This window comes from Aegilops tauschii, chromosome 1 (genome assembly GCF_002575655.3).
Source record: "Aegilops tauschii subsp. strangulata cultivar AL8/78 chromosome 1, Aet v6.0, whole genome shotgun sequence".
NCBI classification, from domain to species: domain Eukaryota; kingdom Viridiplantae; phylum Streptophyta; class Magnoliopsida; order Poales; family Poaceae; genus Aegilops; species Aegilops tauschii.
In genome coordinates this window covers 261,746,483-261,765,104 of record NC_053035.3, presented here as the reverse complement: position 1 = coordinate 261,765,104, position 18,622 = coordinate 261,746,483, and positions in this window count along the sequence as shown.

The following is an 18,622-nucleotide window of genomic DNA, read 5'->3' as shown; positions in this document are numbered from 1 at the left end:
TCCAGGAGACTTGGAGTGGAAGTCAAGGAAGCAGCAAGGAAGCAACGAGGTAGGAGGGCGCGCCCCTCACCCTCGTGGGCCCCTCGCAGCTCCACCGACCTACTTCTTTCGCCTATATATACTCTTATACCCTGAAAACATCCAGGGGAGCCACGAAACCACTTTTCCACCGCCGCAACCTTCTGTACCCGTGAGATCCCATCTTGGGGCCTTTTCCGGCGCTCCGCCGGAGGGGAAATCAATCACGGAGGGCTTCTAAATCAACACCATAGCCTCTCCGATGATGTGTGAGTAGTTTACCACAGACCTTCGGGTCCATAGTTATTATCTAGATGGCTTCTTCTCTCTCTTTGGATCTCAATACAAAGTTCTCCTCGATATTCTTGGAGATCTATTCGATGTAATACTCTTTTGCGGTGTGTTTGCCGAGATCCGATGAATTGTGGGTTTATGAACTTGATTAACTATGAATAATATTTGATTCTTCTCTGAATTCTTATATGCATGATTTGATATCTTTGCAAGTCTCTTTGAATTATCGGTTTAGTTTGGCCTACTAGATTGATATTTCTTGCAATGGGAGAAGTGCTTAACTTTGGGTTTAATCTTGCGGTGCTCGATCCCAGTGACAGAAAGGGAAACGACACGCATTGTATTGTTGCCATCGAGGACAAAAAGATGGGGTTTATATCATATTGCTTGAGTTTATCCCTCTACATCATGTCATCTTGCCTAATGCGTTACTCCGTTCTTATGAACTTAATACTCTAGATGCATGCTGGATAGCGGTCGATGTGTGGAGTAGCAGTAGTAGATGCAGAATCGTTTCGGTCTACTTGACATGGATGTGATGCCTATATTCATGATCATTGCCTTAGATATCATCATAACTATGCGCTTTTCTATCAATTGCTCAGCAGTAATTTGTTCACCCACCGTAATATATGCTATCTTGAGAGAAGCCACTAGTGAAACCTATGGCCCCCGGGTCTATTTTACATCATATTAGTTTCCCGTCAACTAGCCATTTTTGTCGCCGTTTATTTTGCAATCTTTACTTTTCAATCTATACAACAAAAATACCAAAAATATTTATCTTATTATCTTTATCAGATCTCACTTTTGCAAGTGGCCGTGAAGGGATTGACAACCCCTTTATCGCATTGGTTGCAAGGTTCTTGATTGTTTGTGCAGGTGCTAGGCGATTTGCGTGTAGTCCCCTACTGGATTGATACCTTGGTTCTCAAAAACTGAGGGAAATACTTATGCTACTTTGCTGCATCACCCTTTCCTCTTCAAGGGAAAACTAACGCATGCTCAAGAGGTAGCAAGAAGGATTTATGGCGCCGTTGCCGGGGAGATCTACGCACAAGTCAAGACATACCAAGTACCCATCACAAACTCTTCTCCCTCGCATTACATTATTTGCCATTCGCCTCTCGTTTTCCTCTCCCCCACTTCTAAAACGATTTTCGAAAACCGTTGCCTTTTCTTCGCCCTTCTTCCGTTTGATCTTTTGTTTGCTTGTGTTACCATGTACCTTCTTTTTGCTTGCATCTTCGCTTGCTAAAAGTTTATGGATCCTCATCCACTTGCTAATATCTTTAAGAGATCCAATTATGATGAACCTATTGCTAGTGAGTTGAGTGCACGAGATTATCTTTATGAGGTTTTGCTTGAAATTCGTGAATCTGAAAATTGTGATGAAGTACTTTATGAAGTGATTCACGATAGATCTTTTAATAAAAAGCATGATTGCAATGATTTTACTATAAATTCTCTTGATGTCAATTGTGCTAATAATATGCAAAACCCTAAGCTTGGGGATGCTAGTTTTGCTATGTCTACTACTTGTTGCAATGATCATGATTGGGGTGATTCTTCTTATGATCTTGAAAATTTATTTAAGCTGATGAATATGAGATTGATAATAATGTTTCAATAATATTGAAAGTGGGTTTGGAAGAGTGTCAACTTTAGATCCCACATATTTGGAGAATGTTCAATCTTGTGAAGTGTTTGATAAAAGTGGGTTTGGAGAGGTCATGAGTTTAGTTAATGTTAATCCCACTATTTTGGAAGAGTGTCAACTTTGCATACATGTGGACCGTGTTAAGAATATGTTTTGTGATAGCTATATTGTTGAAAATTTTCTTATGATCCTACATGTAATTATTATGAGATAGGAAAATATGGTTGTAGAAATTTTCATGTTACTAAGTTACCTCTCGTTATGTTGAGATTGCTATTGTTTCTTTCCGCTTCCTTGCATATGCTAGTTTTTGCTTGCCTTGATAATTTGTTTGCATATAATATGCCTATGCATAGGAAGTATGTTAGACTTAGATGTGTTTGTCACGTATTTTATGATGCTCTCTTTGTGCTTCAATTCTTGTCTTTCATGTGAGCATCATTGAAATCTCTATGCCTAGCTAGGGGCGTTAAACCATAGCGCTTGTTGGGAGGCAACCCAATTTTATTTTTGTTCTTTGCTTTTTGTTCCTGTTTAGTAATAAATAATTCATCTAGCCTCTGTTTAGATGTGGTTTTATGTTTTAGTTAGTGTTTGTGCCAAGTAGAACCTTTGGGAAGACATGGGTGAAGTCTTTGCAATCTTGCTGTAAAAAAACAGAAAATTTAGCGCTCACGAGATTAGCTGCCATTTTTTACTGGAGAGTGATTTTAGGTTGATTATTTTTGCAGATGATTAATAGACAAATTACTCACGTCCACCAATTTATTTCAGAATTTTTGGAGTTCCAGAAGTATACGTTTGATACAGATTACTACAGACTGTTCTGTTTTTGACAGATTCTGTTTTTCGTGTGTTGTTTGCTTATTTTGATGAATCTATGGCTAGTATCGGGGGGTATGAACCATAGAGAAGTTGGAATACAGTAGGTTTAACACCAATATAAATAAAGAATGAGTTCATTACAGTACCTTAAAGTGGTGGTTTGTTTTCTTACACTAACGGAGCTCATGAGATTTTCTGTTTGAGTTTTGTGTTGTGAAGTTTTCAAGTTTTTGGGTAAAGATTTGATGGATTTTGGAACAAGGAGTGGAAAAAGTCTAAGCTTGGGGATGCCCAAGGCACCCCAAGGTAAAATTCAAGGACAACCAAAATCCTAAGCTTGGGGATGCCCCGGAAGGATCCCATCTTTCGTCTTCGTCTATCGGTAACTTTACTCGAGGCTATATTTTTATTCACCACATGATATGTGTTTTGCTTGGAGCGTCTTGTATGATTGAGTCTTTGCTTTTTAGTTTACCACAATCATCCTTGCTGTACACACCTTTTGGGAGAGACACACATGAATCGGAATTTATTAGAATACTCTATGTGCTTCACTTATATCTTTTGAGCTAGATAATTTTTGCTCTAGTGCTTCACTTATACATTTTTAGAGCACGGTGGTGGTTTTATTTTATAGAAATTATTGATCTCTCATGCTTCACTTATATTATTTTGAGAGTCCTTTAGAACAACATGGTAATTTTCTTTGGCTATAAAATTAGTCTGAATATGATAGGCATCCAAGATGGGTATAATAAAAACTTTCATATAGAGTGCATTAAATATTATGATAAATTTGATACTTGATAGTTGTTTTGAGATATAAAGGTGGTAATGTTAGAGTCATGCTAGTTGGGTAATTGTGGAATTGAGACATACTTGTGTTGAGGATTGCAAATCCCGTAGCATGCACGTATGGTAAACGTTGTGTGACAAATTTGAAGCATGGGGTGTTCTTTGATTGCTTTCCTTATGAGTTGCGGTCGGGGACGAGCGATGGTCTTTTCCTACCAATCTATCCCCCTAGGGGCATGCGTAGTAGTACTTTGCTTCGAGGTCTAATAAACTTTTGCAATAAGTATATGAGTTCTTTATGACTAATGTGAGTCCATGGATTATACGCACTCTTACCTTTTCGCAATTTGCTAGCCTCTACGGTACCGTGCATTACCCTTTCTCACCTCGAGAGTTGGTGCAAACTTCGCCGGTGCATCCAAACCCCGTGATACGATACGCTCCATCACGCATAAGCCTCCTTATATCCTCCTCAAAACAACTACCATACCTACCTATCATGGCATTTCCATAGCCATTCCGAGATATATTGCCATGCAACTTTCCACCGTTCCGTTTATTATGACACGCTCCATCATTGTCATATTGCTTTGCATGATCATGTAGTTGACATCGTATTTGTGGCAAAGCCACCTTCATAATTCTTTCATACATGTCGCTCTTGATTCATTGCATATCCCGGTACACCGCCGGAGGCATTCACATAGAGTCATATTTTGTTCTAAGTATCGAGTTGTAAATAAATAGAAGTGTGATGATTTTCATTATTAGAGCATTGTTCCATGTGAGGAAAGGATGATGGAGACTATGATTCCCCCACAAGTCGGGATGAGACTCCGGACGAAAAAAGAGAGGCCAAAGAAGCCCAAATAAAAAATAGAGAGGCGAAACAAGCCCAAACAAAAAAAAGAAAAAAAAGAAAAAATGAGAGAAAAAGAGAGAAAGGACAATGTTACTATCCTTTTTCCACACTTGTGCTTCAAAATAGCACCATGATCTTTATGATAGAGAGTTTCTTATTTTGTCACTTTCATATACTAGTGGGAATTTTTCATTATAGAACTTGGCTTGTATATTCCAATGATGGGCTTCCTCAAAATGCCCTAGGTCTTCGTGAGCAAGCAAGTTGGATGCACACCCACTTAGTTTCTTTTTGATGAGCTTTCATACATTTATAGCTCTAGTGCATCCGTTTCATGGCAATCCCTACTCCTCGCATTGACATCAATTGATAGGCATCACCATAGCCCGTTGATTAGCCGCGTCAATGTGAGACTTTCTACTTTTTTTGTCTTCTCACATAACCCCTATCATCATACTCTATTCCACCCATAGTGCTATGTCCATGGCTTGCACTCATGTATTGCGTGAGGGTTGAAAAGGCTGAAGCGCGTTAAAAAGTATGAACCAATTGCTCGCTTGTCATCGGGGTTGTGCATGATGGGAGCATTTTGTGTGATGAAAATGAAGCATGGCCAAACTATATGATTTTGTAGGGATAAGCTTTCTTTGGCTATGTTATTTTGATAAGACATAATTGCTTGGTTAGCATGTTTGAAGTATTACTATTTTTATGTCAATAATAAAACTTTGTCTAGAATCTTTTGGATCTAAACATTCACGCCACAATAAAGAGAATTACATTGAAATTATGTTAGGTAGCATTCCACGTCAAAAATTCTGTTTTTTATCATTTACCTACTCGAGGACGAGCAGGAATTAAGCTTGGGGATGCTTGATACGTCTCCAACGTATTTATAATTTTTTATTGTTCCATGCTATTATATTATCTGTTTTGGATGTTTAATGGGCTTTATTATGCTCTTTTATATTATTTTTGGGACTAACCTATTAACTGAAGGCCCAGTGCAAATTGTTGTTTTTTGCCTATTTCAGCGTTTCACAGAAAAGGAATATCAAACGAAATCCAAACGGAATGAAACCTTTGTGAGGATCATTTTTGGAACAAACGCAATCCAGGAGACTTGGAGTGGAAGTCAAGGAAGCAGCGAGGAAGCCACGAGGTAGGAGGGCGCGCCCCCAACCCTCGTGGGCCCCTCGCAGCTCCACCGACCAACTTCTTTCGCCTATATATATACTCTTATACCCTGAAAACATCCAGGGGAGCCACGAAACCACTTTTCCACCGCTGCAACCTTCTGTACCCGTGAGATCCCATCTTGGGGCCTTTTCCGGCGCTCCGCCGGAGGGGGAATCGATCACGGAGGGCTTCTAAATTAACACCATGGCCTCTCCGATGATGTGCGAGTAGTTTACCACAGACCTTCGGGTCCATAGTTATTAGCTAGATGGCTTCTTCTCTCTCTTTGGATCTCAATACAAAGTTCTCCTCGATCTTCTTGGAGATCTATTCGATGTAATACTCTTTTGAGGTGTGTTTGCCGAGATCCAATGAATTGTGGGTTTATGAACTTGATTATCTATGAATAATATTTGATTCTTCTTTGAATTCTTATATGCATGATTTGATATCTTTGCAAGTCTCTTCGAATTATCGGTTTAGTTTGGCCTACTAGATTGATCTTTCTTGCAATGGGAGAAGTGCTTAGCTTTGGGTTCAATCTTGCAGTGCTCGATCCCAGTGACAGAAAGGGAAACGACACGTATTGTATTGTTGCCATCGAGAATAAAAAGATGGGGTTTATATCATATTGCTTGAGTTTATCCCTCTACATCATGTCATCTTGCCTAATGCGTTACTCCGTTCTTATGAACTTAATACTCTAGATGCATGCTGGATAGCGGTCGATGTGTGGAGTAATAGTAGTAGATGCATAATCATTTCGGTCTACTTGACACGGACGTGATGCCTATATTCATGATCATTGCCTTAGATATCATCATAACTATGCGCTTTTCTATCAATTGCTCGGCAGTAATTTGTTCACCCACCGTAATATATGCTATCTTGAGAGAAGCCACTACTGAAACCTATGGCCCCCGGGTCTATTTTACATCATATTAGTTTCCCGTCAACTAGCCATTTCTGTCGCCGTTTATTTTGCAATCTTTACTTTTCAATCTATACAACAAAAATACCAAAAATATTTCTTATTATCTTTATCAGATCTCACTTTTGCAAGTGGCCTGAGGGGATTGACAACCCCTTTATCGCGTTGGTTGCAAGGTTCTTGATTGTTTGTGCAGGTACTAGGCGATTTGCGTGTAGTCTCCTACTGGATTGATACCTTGGTTCTCAAAAACTAAGGGAAATACTTGCGCTACTTTGCTGCATCACCCTTTCCTCTTCAAGGGAAAACCAACGCGTGCTCAAGAGGTAGCACTATCTACAAAGCTCCAATTGTCGCAAAAGGTTTTCGACAAGTTCAAGTTACGATGAGACTTTCTCACTCATAGCGATGCTTAAGTCTGTCCGAATCATGTTTGCAATTGCCGCATTTTATGAAATCTGGCAAAATGGATATCAAAACTGCATTCCTTTATGGATTTATTAAAGAAGAGTTGTATATGATGCAACCAGAAGGTTTTGTCAATCCTAAAGGTGCTAACAAAATGTGCAAGCTCTAGCGATCCATCTATGGACTGGTGCAAGCATCTCGGAGTTGGAATATATGCTTTGATGAGTTGATCAAAGCATGTAGTTTTATACATACTTGCGGTGAAGCCTGTATTTACAAGAAAGTGAGTGGGAGCACTACAGCCTTTCTGATAAGTATATGTGAAAGACATATTGTTGATCGGAAATGATGTAGAATTTTCTGGAAAGCATAAAGGAGTGTTTGAAAGGAGTTTTTTCAAAGAAAGACCTCGGTGAAGCTGCTTACACATTGAGCATCAAGATCTATAGAGATATATCAAAACGCTTGATAAGTTTTTTCAATGAGTACATACCTTGACAAGATTTTGAAGTAGTTCAAAATGGAACAGTCAAAGAAGGAGTTCTTGCCTGTGTTACAAGGTGTGAGATTGAGTAAAGACTCAAAACCCGGCCATGACAGAAAATAGAAAGAGAATGAAATGTCAGCTGTGTACCAGACCTATTGTGTACCTCACCATGAGTTTGGAAAGAGGGTACAATAGTGACCCAGGAGTGGATCACTAGACAGCGGTCAAAATTATCCTTAGTGGAATAAGGATATGTTTCTCGGTTATGGAGGTGATAAAGAGTTCGTCGTAAAGAGCTACGTCAATGCAAGCTTTGACACCGATCTGGATGACTCTGAGTCTCGATCTAGATACATATTGAAAGTGGGAGCAATTAGCTAGAGTAGCTTCGTGCAGAGCATTGTAAACATAGAAATTTGCAAAATACATACGGCTCTGAATGTGGCAGATCCGTTGACTAAATTTATCTCACAAGCAAAACATGATCACACCTTAGTGCTCTTGGGTGTTAATCACATAGCGATGTGAACTAGACTATTGACTCTAGTAAACCCTTTGAGTGTTGGTCACATGGTGATGTAAACTATGGGTGTTAATCACATGGTGATGTGAACTATTGGAGTTAAATCACATGGCGATGTGAACTAGATCATTGACTCTAGTGCAAGTGGGAGACTGGAGGAAACATGCCCTAGAGACAATAATAAAGTTATTATTTTATTTCCTTATATCATCATAAATGTTTATTATTCATGCTAGAATTGTATTAACCGAAAACTTGATACATGTGTGAATACATAGACAGAACAAAGTGTCCCTAGTATGCCTCTACTAGACTAGCTCGTTAATCAAAGATGGTTAAGTTTCCTGACCATAGACATCTGTTGACATTTGATGAACGGGGTCACATCATTAGGAGAATGATGTGATGGACAAGACCCCTCCATTAGCTTAGCATAAATGATCGTTTAGTTTTATTGCTATTGCTTTCTTCATGACTTATACATGTTCCTATGACTATGAGATCATGCAACTCCCAAATACCGGAGGAACACTTAGTGTGCTATCAAACGTCACAACGTAACTGGGTGATTATAAAGATGCTCTACAGGTGTCTTCGATGGTGTTTGTTGAGTTGGCATAGATCGATATTAGGATTTGTCACTCCGATTGTCGGAGAGGTATCTCTGGGCCCTCTCGGTAATGCACATCACTATAAACCTTGCAAGCAATGTGACTAATGAGTTAATTGCGGGATGATGCATTACGGAACGAGTAAAGAGACTTGCCAGTAACGAGATTGAACTAGGTATTGAGATACCGACGATCGAATCTCGGGCAAGTAACATACCGATGACAAAGGGAACAACGTATGTTGTTATGCGGTTTGACCGATAAAGATCTTCCTAGAATATGTGGGAGCCAATATGAACATCTAGGTTCCGCTATTGGTTATTGACCGAAGATGAGTCTCGTTCATGTCTACATAGTTCTCGAACCCATAGGGTCTGCACGCTTAACGTTCGATGACGATCGATATTATGAGTTTATGTGTTTTGATGTACCGAAGTTTATTCAGAGTCCCGGATGTGATCACGGACATGACGAGGAGTCTCAAAATGGTCGAGACATAAAGATCGATATATTGGAGGCTATGTTTGGACACCGGAATGGTTCCGGATGAGTTCCGGCAATTTTCGGAGTATTGGGAGGTTACCGGAACCCCCCGGGGAGTCAATGGGCCTTATTGGGCCTTAGTGGAAGAGAGGAGGAGGCGGCTAGGTGGAGGGCGCCCCCCCAAGCCCAATCTGAATTGGGGTGGGGGGCGGGCCCCCTTTCCTTCTCTCCCTCTCCCTCTTCCTTCTTCTCCTACTCCAACTAGGGAAGGGGGAAACCTGCTCCTACTAGTAGGAATCCCCCTTGGGGCGCACCATAGAAAGGGCCGGCCCTCCCCTCCTCCACTCCTTTACATACGGGGAGGGGGCACCCCATAGACACACAAGTTGATCTTAGCCGTGTCCGGTGCCCCCCTCCACAGATTTCCACTCATATCGTTGTAGTGCTTAGGCGAAGCCCCGCGTCGGTAACTTCATTATCACCGTCATCACGCCGTCGTGCTGACGAAACTCTCCCTCGTCCTCAGCTGGATCAAGAGTACAAGGGACGTCACCGAGCTGAACGTGTGAGATCGTGGAGGTGCCGTGCGTTCGGTACTTGATCGGTTGGATCGCGAAGACGTTCGACTACATCAACCGCGTTACTTAATGCTTCCGCTTTCGGTCTACGGGGGTACGTGGACACACTCTCCCGCTCGTTGCTATGCATCACATAGATAGATCTTGCGTGATCGTAGGTAATTTTTTTGAAATACTGCGTTCTCCAATAGATACGTCTCCGTCGTATCTATAATTTTTGATTGTTTCATGCCAATATTATACAATTTTACATACTTTTGGCAACTTTTTATTTGATTTATTGGACTAAACTATTGATCCAGTGCCCAGTGCCAGTTCCTGTTTTCTGCATGTTTTTTGTATCGCAGAGTATCCATATCAAACGAAGTCCAAATGCAATAAAAAATACGGAGATTTATTTTGGAATATTCGTGATTTTTGGGAGTTGGAATCACCGCAAACGGAGGCCCACACAGGGCACGATACACCAGCGCACGCTCCAGGAGCCTGGCGCGCGATGGTGGGTTGTACCCACCTCGTACGTCGGTTGGAGCTATACTTCGGGCGCAAGGAAGCTTATATTTGGAAAAAAATCGTGTTAAAATCTCAGCGCAATCGGAGTTACGGATCTCTGAGAATATAAGAAACGGTTTTCGGCCAGATCTGGAGAACGTGAAACAGAAGAGAACAGAGAGGGAGATCCAATCTCGAAGGGGCTCCCGCCCCTCCGCCGCCATAGAGACCAAGGACCAGAGGGGGAACTCTCCTCCCCATCTAGGGGGGAGGCCAAAGATGAAGAAGAAGTAGGGGGCTCTCTCCCCCTCGCTTCCGGTGGCGCCGGAGTGCCACCGGGGCAACGATCGGGACGGCGATCTACATCAACAATCTTGCTACCGTCAACACCAACTCTCTCCCCCTCTATGCAGCGGTGTAACACCTCTTCCTCTCGCTGTAATCTCTACTTAAACATGGTGCTCAACTCCATATATTATTTCCCAATGATCTATGGTTATCCTATGATGTTTGAGTAGATCCGTTTTGTCCTATGGGTTAATCGTGATCTTGGTTGGTATGATTGTATATTTTATTTATGGTGTTGTCCTACGGTGCCTTCCGTCTCGCGCAAACATGAGGGGCCCCCGCTGTAGGGTGTTGCAATATGTTCATAATTTGCTTATTGTCAGTGTTGCGAGAGTGACAGAAACTTAAACGCGGATAGGTGGGTTATGGCGTATGGGAGTAAAGAGGACTTGATACTTAATGCTATGGTTGGGTTTCACGACCTTAATGATCTTCGGTAGTTGCGTATGCTTGCTAGAGTTCCAATCATAAGTGCATATGATCCAAGTAGAGAAAGTATGTTAGCTCATGCCTCTCCCTCATATAAAATTACAAGAATGATTACCGATACTTGTTATCAATTGCCTAGGGACAAATGACTTTCTTATTGGCAAAAGCTATCCTCTTTTATTATCTTGCAATTTTCCCGTAGTTTTATTCTCGCAAAGTACTCGTAGTTTTATTCTTGCAAATAGTTTCATACTTGTTTCCGGTAAAGTGAACGTCAAGCGTGCGTAGAGTTGTATCGTGGTCGATAGAACTTGAGGGTATATTTTTTCTACCTTTAGCTCCTCATTGGGTCAACACTCTTATTTATCGAAAAGGCTACAAATGATCCCCTATACTTGTGGGTTATCAGACACCATCACGGATGGGGTTCACCACCTCCATTGGTGCCTCTCCGATGATGCGTGAGTAGTTCTTTGTAGACCTTCGGGTCCGTAGTTAGTAGCTAGATGGCTTCCTCTCTCTCGCTGAATTCTCAATACAATGGTCTCTTGGAGATCCATATGATGTAACTCTTTTTGCGGTGTGTTTGTTGGGATCTGATGAACTTTGAGTTTATGATCAGTTATATCTTTTTATATCCATGAAAGTACTTGAGTCTCTTTGATCTCTTTTATGCATGATCTCTTATAGCCTCGTATTTCTTCTCTGATATTTGGGTTTTTGTTTGGCCAACTTGATCTATTTATCTTGCAATGGGATGAGGTCCTTTGTAGTTGGTTCGATCTTACGGTGCTTGATCCCAGTGACAGAAGGGGAACCGACACGTATGTATCGTTGCTACTAAGGATAAAACGATGGGGTCTATCTCTACATAGATAGATTTTGTCTACATCATGTCATCGTTTATTGCATTACTCCGTTTCTCAATGAACTTAATACACTAGATGCATGCTGGATATCGGTCGATGTGTGGAGTAATAGTAGTAGATGCAGGCAGGAGTCGGTCTACTAATCTTGGACGTGATGCCTATGTAATGATCATTTCCTGGATATCGTCATGATTATTTGAAGTTCAATCAATTGCCCAACAGTAATTTGTTTACCCACCGTTTGCTATTTTTCTCGAGAGAAGCCACTAGTGAAACCTACGGCCCCCGGGTCTCTTTCTCATATATTTGCCTTTGCGATCTACTTTTCCTTTGCATTTATTTCCAGATCTATTAAACCGAAAACACAAAAATACCTCGTTGCGTTTTATTCTTATTTATTTTATTTGGCATTTGATCTATCAATCTACTACAATTTCCTCACGCCTGTTTGCCCATCTTGGGGCGCCGCTACCCGAAAGGGATTGACAACCCCTTTTACACGTCGGGTTGCGAGGATTTGTTATCTGTGTGCAGGGGTTGTTTATGTTGTGTTGCTTGGTTCTCCTCCTGGTTCGATAACCTTGGTTTCTTCACTGAGGGAAATACCTATCGTCGCTGTGCTGCATCATCCATTCCTCTTTGGGGAAATACCGACGTAGCTTCAAGCCGCATCAAAAGGAATTTCTGGCGTCGTTGCTGGGGAGGATCTTCAACATATGCCAGGTTCCTAATCACAAATCTCATCTCCTTGCAATTTACATTATTTGCCATTTGCCTCTCGTTTTCCTCTCCCCCACTTCACAAAAAAATGTCGTTTTATTCGCCCCTCTTTTTTTTCTTCGTTCGCCGCTTTCTCGCCAGATCTATTATTTGCTTGCAATCATGAGTGATTTTGGTATGGCACTAACAGATGATGGCCTAATTCCTAAGATAGGACGTACGGGTAATCTGGATGCTAAAACTTTTATCTTGGGGCAAGGGAACATTATGGGAAAAGAGCGTATCCAAGAGTTTTTCAATTGTGTTGGAAATCTAAGTCTTGATGATGCTCCTATACTTAAAACTACTAGATCTTATGCGGATGCTATTTAAGCACTAGTCCTGAAACTTGAAAGTAAATTTATTCGTACTCACCCTACTTTGCAAAGATTGTTTTTTGAGCTTCCTAAAATAAAGAATCCTAGGGCTAAAAAGTTGTCCACTCTCGTTCTTATGAATGAGTTTGACTACATAATACGGGAAGCTAGGAAATCTTTGATTTTTATGGTATGAATCATGAAAACCCCGTGATAGATGAAATTCTTTACAATAGTGACTATGCACTAAGGCATTTGCTTGGGGATAATAAAATCTTTGATGAAAATCTTAAAAAGGAAGTCCCGTTCTAGATATAATCCAACAAGTTTTCAATAATGTTAATCAACATTACTCTTGGATAGTTGCGGGAAATCAAAGGGGTTATGATGAAAACCAATTTAGGAATGCTAAAGTTTCCATGGATAATATGTTTTATGTTGTGTTTACAAAACCCCATGATGAAAACACCTCAAAGAAAATTAAGAAGAAGGATGACAAAACTTAGATCCTTGCTTTATGCCTAGCTAAGGGCGTAAAACTATAACGCTTATTGGGAGGCAACCCAATGAATAAAATTTATTTTTGCTTTTTGCTTTCTGTTCTTGTGTGTTTGCACAATTGTGCTACTATTATGATTGTGGTTTTTGTGTTTTAATTAGCGTTTGTGCCAAGTAAAGCCTTTAGGATTTTCTTGGGTGATAGTTGTTTGATCTTGCTGAAAATAGAAACTTTTACGCTCACAAAACAATTCTTATTTTTAACCAGAGCGTGATAAAATACCAATTTTTTCGCAGTAGATTAATATACAAATTACCCAGGTCGTCCCGATTTTTCAAATTTTTTGGAGTTCCATAAGTATTCGAACAAATCAGATTGCTACAGACTGTTCTGTTTTGATAGATTCTGTTTTCTTTGCGTTGTGTGCTTATTTTGATGGCTCTATGGTTTTCTTTGATGAGTTTTTGCCATAGAAAAGTTGGAATATAGTATATATAATGCAAAAATAAATTATGAATTGGTATGATACAGTACTTATAGTAGTGATTTATTTTTCTTACACTAACGGATCTCACGAAGGTTTTGTTGAGTTTTGTGTGATTGAAGTTTTCAAGTTCTGGGTTATCTTACGATGGATGAAGGAAGGATAGAAGAGCCTAAGCTTGGGGATGCCCCGGCATCCCAAGCCATTATCCAAAAATGAGCAACCAACTAAGCTTGGGGATGCCCCCGAGTGGCATCCCCTCTTTCTTCTAACGACCATCGATATTTTACTCAAAGCTATATTTTTATTCGTCACATACTATGTGTTTTGCTTGGAGCGTCTTGTATGATATGAGTCTTTACTTGTTTTATTTTGTGTTGTAAGTCTTGATCCCTTGCTGGACACACCTATTTGAGAGAGCCAAAATTATGTCATGACTTGTTAGAATTGCTCTCTATGCTTCACTTAAATTTTTATGAGTTATGGACTTGCTCTAGTGTTTCACTTATATCTTTTTGAGCACCCTGTGCTTTAGTATTTTTGAAGAAATGCTCTCTTGCTTCACTTAGATTTATTTGAGAGTTAGTAAAATTTTCAAGAAATTCTCTCTTGCTTCACTTAAATTATTTTGAGAGAAAGAAAAAAATATGATCATGATCTTCACTTATATTTGTTTGAGCTTATGAAAAGCAACACATGAGAATTAGTCCCAAAGTGGAAGATATCCAAGAAGGATATAATAAATACTTTCATGAAGATCATTGGACAAAATAAACTTGATTCTTAGTAATAGTTTTGAGATATGATGATGTGATATGTGAGTTATGTTGATGAGTAATTATGCTTTAGTAAGAATATTGGTGTTAAGGTTTGTGATTCCCAATGCAAGCACGAAAGTCAATAGTCATGCAATGAAATTATATCCTACTTGTGGTGCATTATTCGGTGTTAATTATGCTTAATCTTGCTTATGAGATTATTCGTTTCTTGGTTGGTCGCTTCTCAATCTTTTGCTAGCCTTCATTTTGCACTAAGTACGATCTCTACTTGTGCATCCAAAATCCTTTAAACCAGTTTTGCCACATGAGTCCACTATATCTACCTATATGCGGTATTCTTTTGCCGTTCTAAGCAAATTTGCATGTGCCATCTCTAATTTTCAAAATAAACTTCTCTTTTGTGTGTTCGTTTCGCTCGCGGAGCGGTGAGGGGTGGCTAATATTTTCCATGCTGGATGTGTTATTCTCATGATGAGTGTTTATTCACTTGTCATTGCACGAGAGTAAGGCAAAGGTTTTAGGGATGCCCAGTCCCGAAATGAAAAAAATGAATTTACTTTATGTTATCAAATAATAAATTCCTTGGAAAGTGTTGGTATGGAGGGCAACTGTGGATACGGCTAGCCATGGAAAGTGAAAGTATGCTGAAAAAGGAATAAACTTTATTTTCTGTTTGGGAACTGCCTATGATATATCTAGCATGGAAAGTGTTGGGAACTCTAAGTCGTTTTCGTTGGTGGGATGGATACACGTCCCAAAATGTTTTTATCTCTAAGTTTTTCGCTTTGAGCTCTGGCACCTCTACAAATCCCTACTTCCCTCTGCGAGGGGCCTTTTTTTACTTTATGCAATTTTTATTTTGAATTTGAGTCTCCATCTTCTCTCACAAAAGCACCAACTAGGAGGCAATATGATCGCACTTAAGTATTGGGTGTAGCTAATATGCGAGTGTGTTTCATGAATGGATCAATGGTTGAGCATGATGGGCTAGGGATAACTTATTTTGGCGTTGATATTTTGAAAGACATGGTTGCTTGTTGATATGCTTGAGTATTTAAATTATCATGTCAAAACTAGACTATTGCTTTGAATCACACAAAAAGTCCAAATGTCCATGCTATAAAGAAAAGAATATGATATGACATGTTAGGTAGCATTCCACATAAAAAATTCTGTTTTTATCACTTACCTACTCAAGGACGAGTAGGAGTTAAGCTTGGGGATGCTGATACGTCTCCAACATATCTATAATTTTTGATTGTTCCATGCTGTTTTATTATAAATCTTGGATGTTTTATAATCATTTTATAGTCATTTTATATCATTTTTTGGTACTAACCTAATGACATAGTGCCAAGTGCCAGTTGCTGTTTTCTGCATGTTTTTTACATCGCAGGAAATCAATATCAGACGGAATCCGAATACAACAAAACTTCACGGAGATTTTTTATGGACCAGAAGACACATAATAGGCCCTGGCTACGCCTGGGGGGTTCTCCGAGGAGAGCACAAACCACCAGGGCGCGCCAGGAGGCCCAGGCGCGCCCTGGTGGGTTGTGCCCACCTCGGGTGCCCCCGGACCGCCTCTTTGCTCTATAAATACCCCAGTATTCCCAAAACCCTAGGGGAGTCGACGAAATATTGATCCAGCCGCCGTAGAGTCCAGAACCACCAGATCCAATCTAGACACCATCACGGATGGGGTTCACCACCTCCATTGGTGCCTCTCCGATGATGCGTGAGTAGTTCTTTGTAAACCTTCGGGTCCGTAGTTAGTAGCTAGATGGCTTCCTCTCTCTCTCGCTGAATTCTCAATACAATGGTCTCTTGGAGATCCATATGATGTAACTCTTTTTGCGATGTGTTTGTTGGGATCTGATGAACTTTGAGTTTATGATCAGTTATATCTTTTTATATCCATGAAAGTATTTGAGTTTCTTTGATCTCTTTTATGCATGATCTCTTATAGTCTCGTATTTCTTCTTCGATATTTGGGTTTTGTTTGGCCAACTTGATCTATTTATCTTGCAATGGGAAGAGGTGCTTTGTAGTGGGTTCGATCTTACGGTGCTTGATCCCAGTGACAGAAGGGGAACCGACACATATGTATCGTTGCTACTAAGGATAAAATGATGGGGTCTATCTCTACATAGATAGATCTTGTCTACATCATGTCATCGTTCTTATTGCATTTCTCCGTTTCTCCATGAACTTAATATACTAGATGCATGCTGGATAGCGGTCGATGTGTGGAGTAATAGTAGTAGATGCAGGCAGAAGTCGGTCTACTAATCTTGGACGTGATGCCTATGTAATGATCATTGCCTGGATATCGTAATTATTATTTGAAGTTCTATCAATTGCCCAACAGTAATTTGTTTACCCACCATTTGCTTTTTTTTCTCGAGAGAAGCCACTAGTGAAACCTACGGCCCCCGGGTCTCTTTCTCATATATTTGCCTTTGCGATCCACTTTTCCTTTGCATTTATTTTCAGATCTATTAAACCAAAAACACAAAAATACCTCGCTGCGTTTTATTCTTATTTATTTTATTTGGCGTTCGATCTATCAATCTACTACAATTTTCTCACGTCTGTTTGCCCATCTTGGGTCGCCGCTACCCGAAAGGGATTGACAACCCCTTTTACACGTCGGGTTGCGAGGATTTGTTATCTGTGTGCAGGGGTTGTTTACATTGTGTTGCTTGGTTCTCCTACTGGTTCGATAACCTTGGTTTCTTCACTGAGGGAAATACCTATCGTCGCTGTGCTGCATCATCCCTTCCTCTTTGGGGAAATACCGACGTAGCTTCAAGCCGCATCAGATACTGAGATGCATGTTTATGTTAACCTGTTTTACCTATATATGAATAAACATGCATCTAGATAATGTTGGCCAAATAAATGCATGCCAAAATAATCGACACAAACACGCCAATCTGCATAGAATCCATCATGCATGGAGACCTTCAAATAAATTTCATATAGTGATAGATGCATCAGGAGATCACCTTCTCAATGCATAGACTCAGCCAAAGACTTTACAATTCAGGAAGACACGACCAGTTGAACAAAATACATGCAGGTTCATAAAACTAACCACAAGTAGATGGATTCAGCATCGTACCATGCATAATTTGCTGGCTAGATTTCACGTGGGCTTGGTCACAAAACAATGGAGGGGACGCACGCACGCACAACAGCTACTCTTGACCCCGTCCTCTTCACCTCGCTAGCCCGTCCCAGCGCCTCCATCTGCACCACCCCACCGGCGTTGACCCCAGCCTGCCATCCTAGGCTGCTCGGCTTCACTCCAAATGGCTTCGCTCCACATCCACGACACCTTGGACGACTGCCGCACTGTGCCGCACCATAGATGACGCTCCAGCTTCTGCATCCTTCTTCTGGAGCCGCCGCCGCCTCCTGACTGCTCTCTCGTTCTCTCGTTTTACTGAGGCCTTGGGTTGAAAGTCAACAACGTCTCTCGATCTTGGTCTCGATTTACCAAGCCCATGGGCTGAAAGTCTGACGGCGTGTTTGGATCGAGGCCAGAGCAAACCAGGGGCTCCTGAACTCCAAAATACAGAAATTTACAAAATTCATAAGAAATAGCTTACTTACTACCTACTGCAAATTCGCAGTTCTTCCCTGGAGTAACAACGAACCTAGATCGAGTGGAAAAAGTAAATGACTGAAAAATATAATATCATACCTAAGAGCAATAGGGTCGTTTCCGGTCTTGGATTACTCCAGCTTCCTGATCCTCGTGCAAGAGAAACACCCTAGCCACCCGTCCCCATGTTCGCTCCTTGCTGCCCTCCTCTTCTCTGCTCAAAGTAATTACTTTTCATTGGTACAATTTAGAGTTTGGGGGGTAAATAAGCATTACTCAAAGTAATTCTTTAGGGAACTACAAAGAGACGAAAATCAAAGCTAAAGTTGTCATGTATTAAGAGATAAAGTAGAAGGCAAGCCAAGATTGAGCTTGAGAG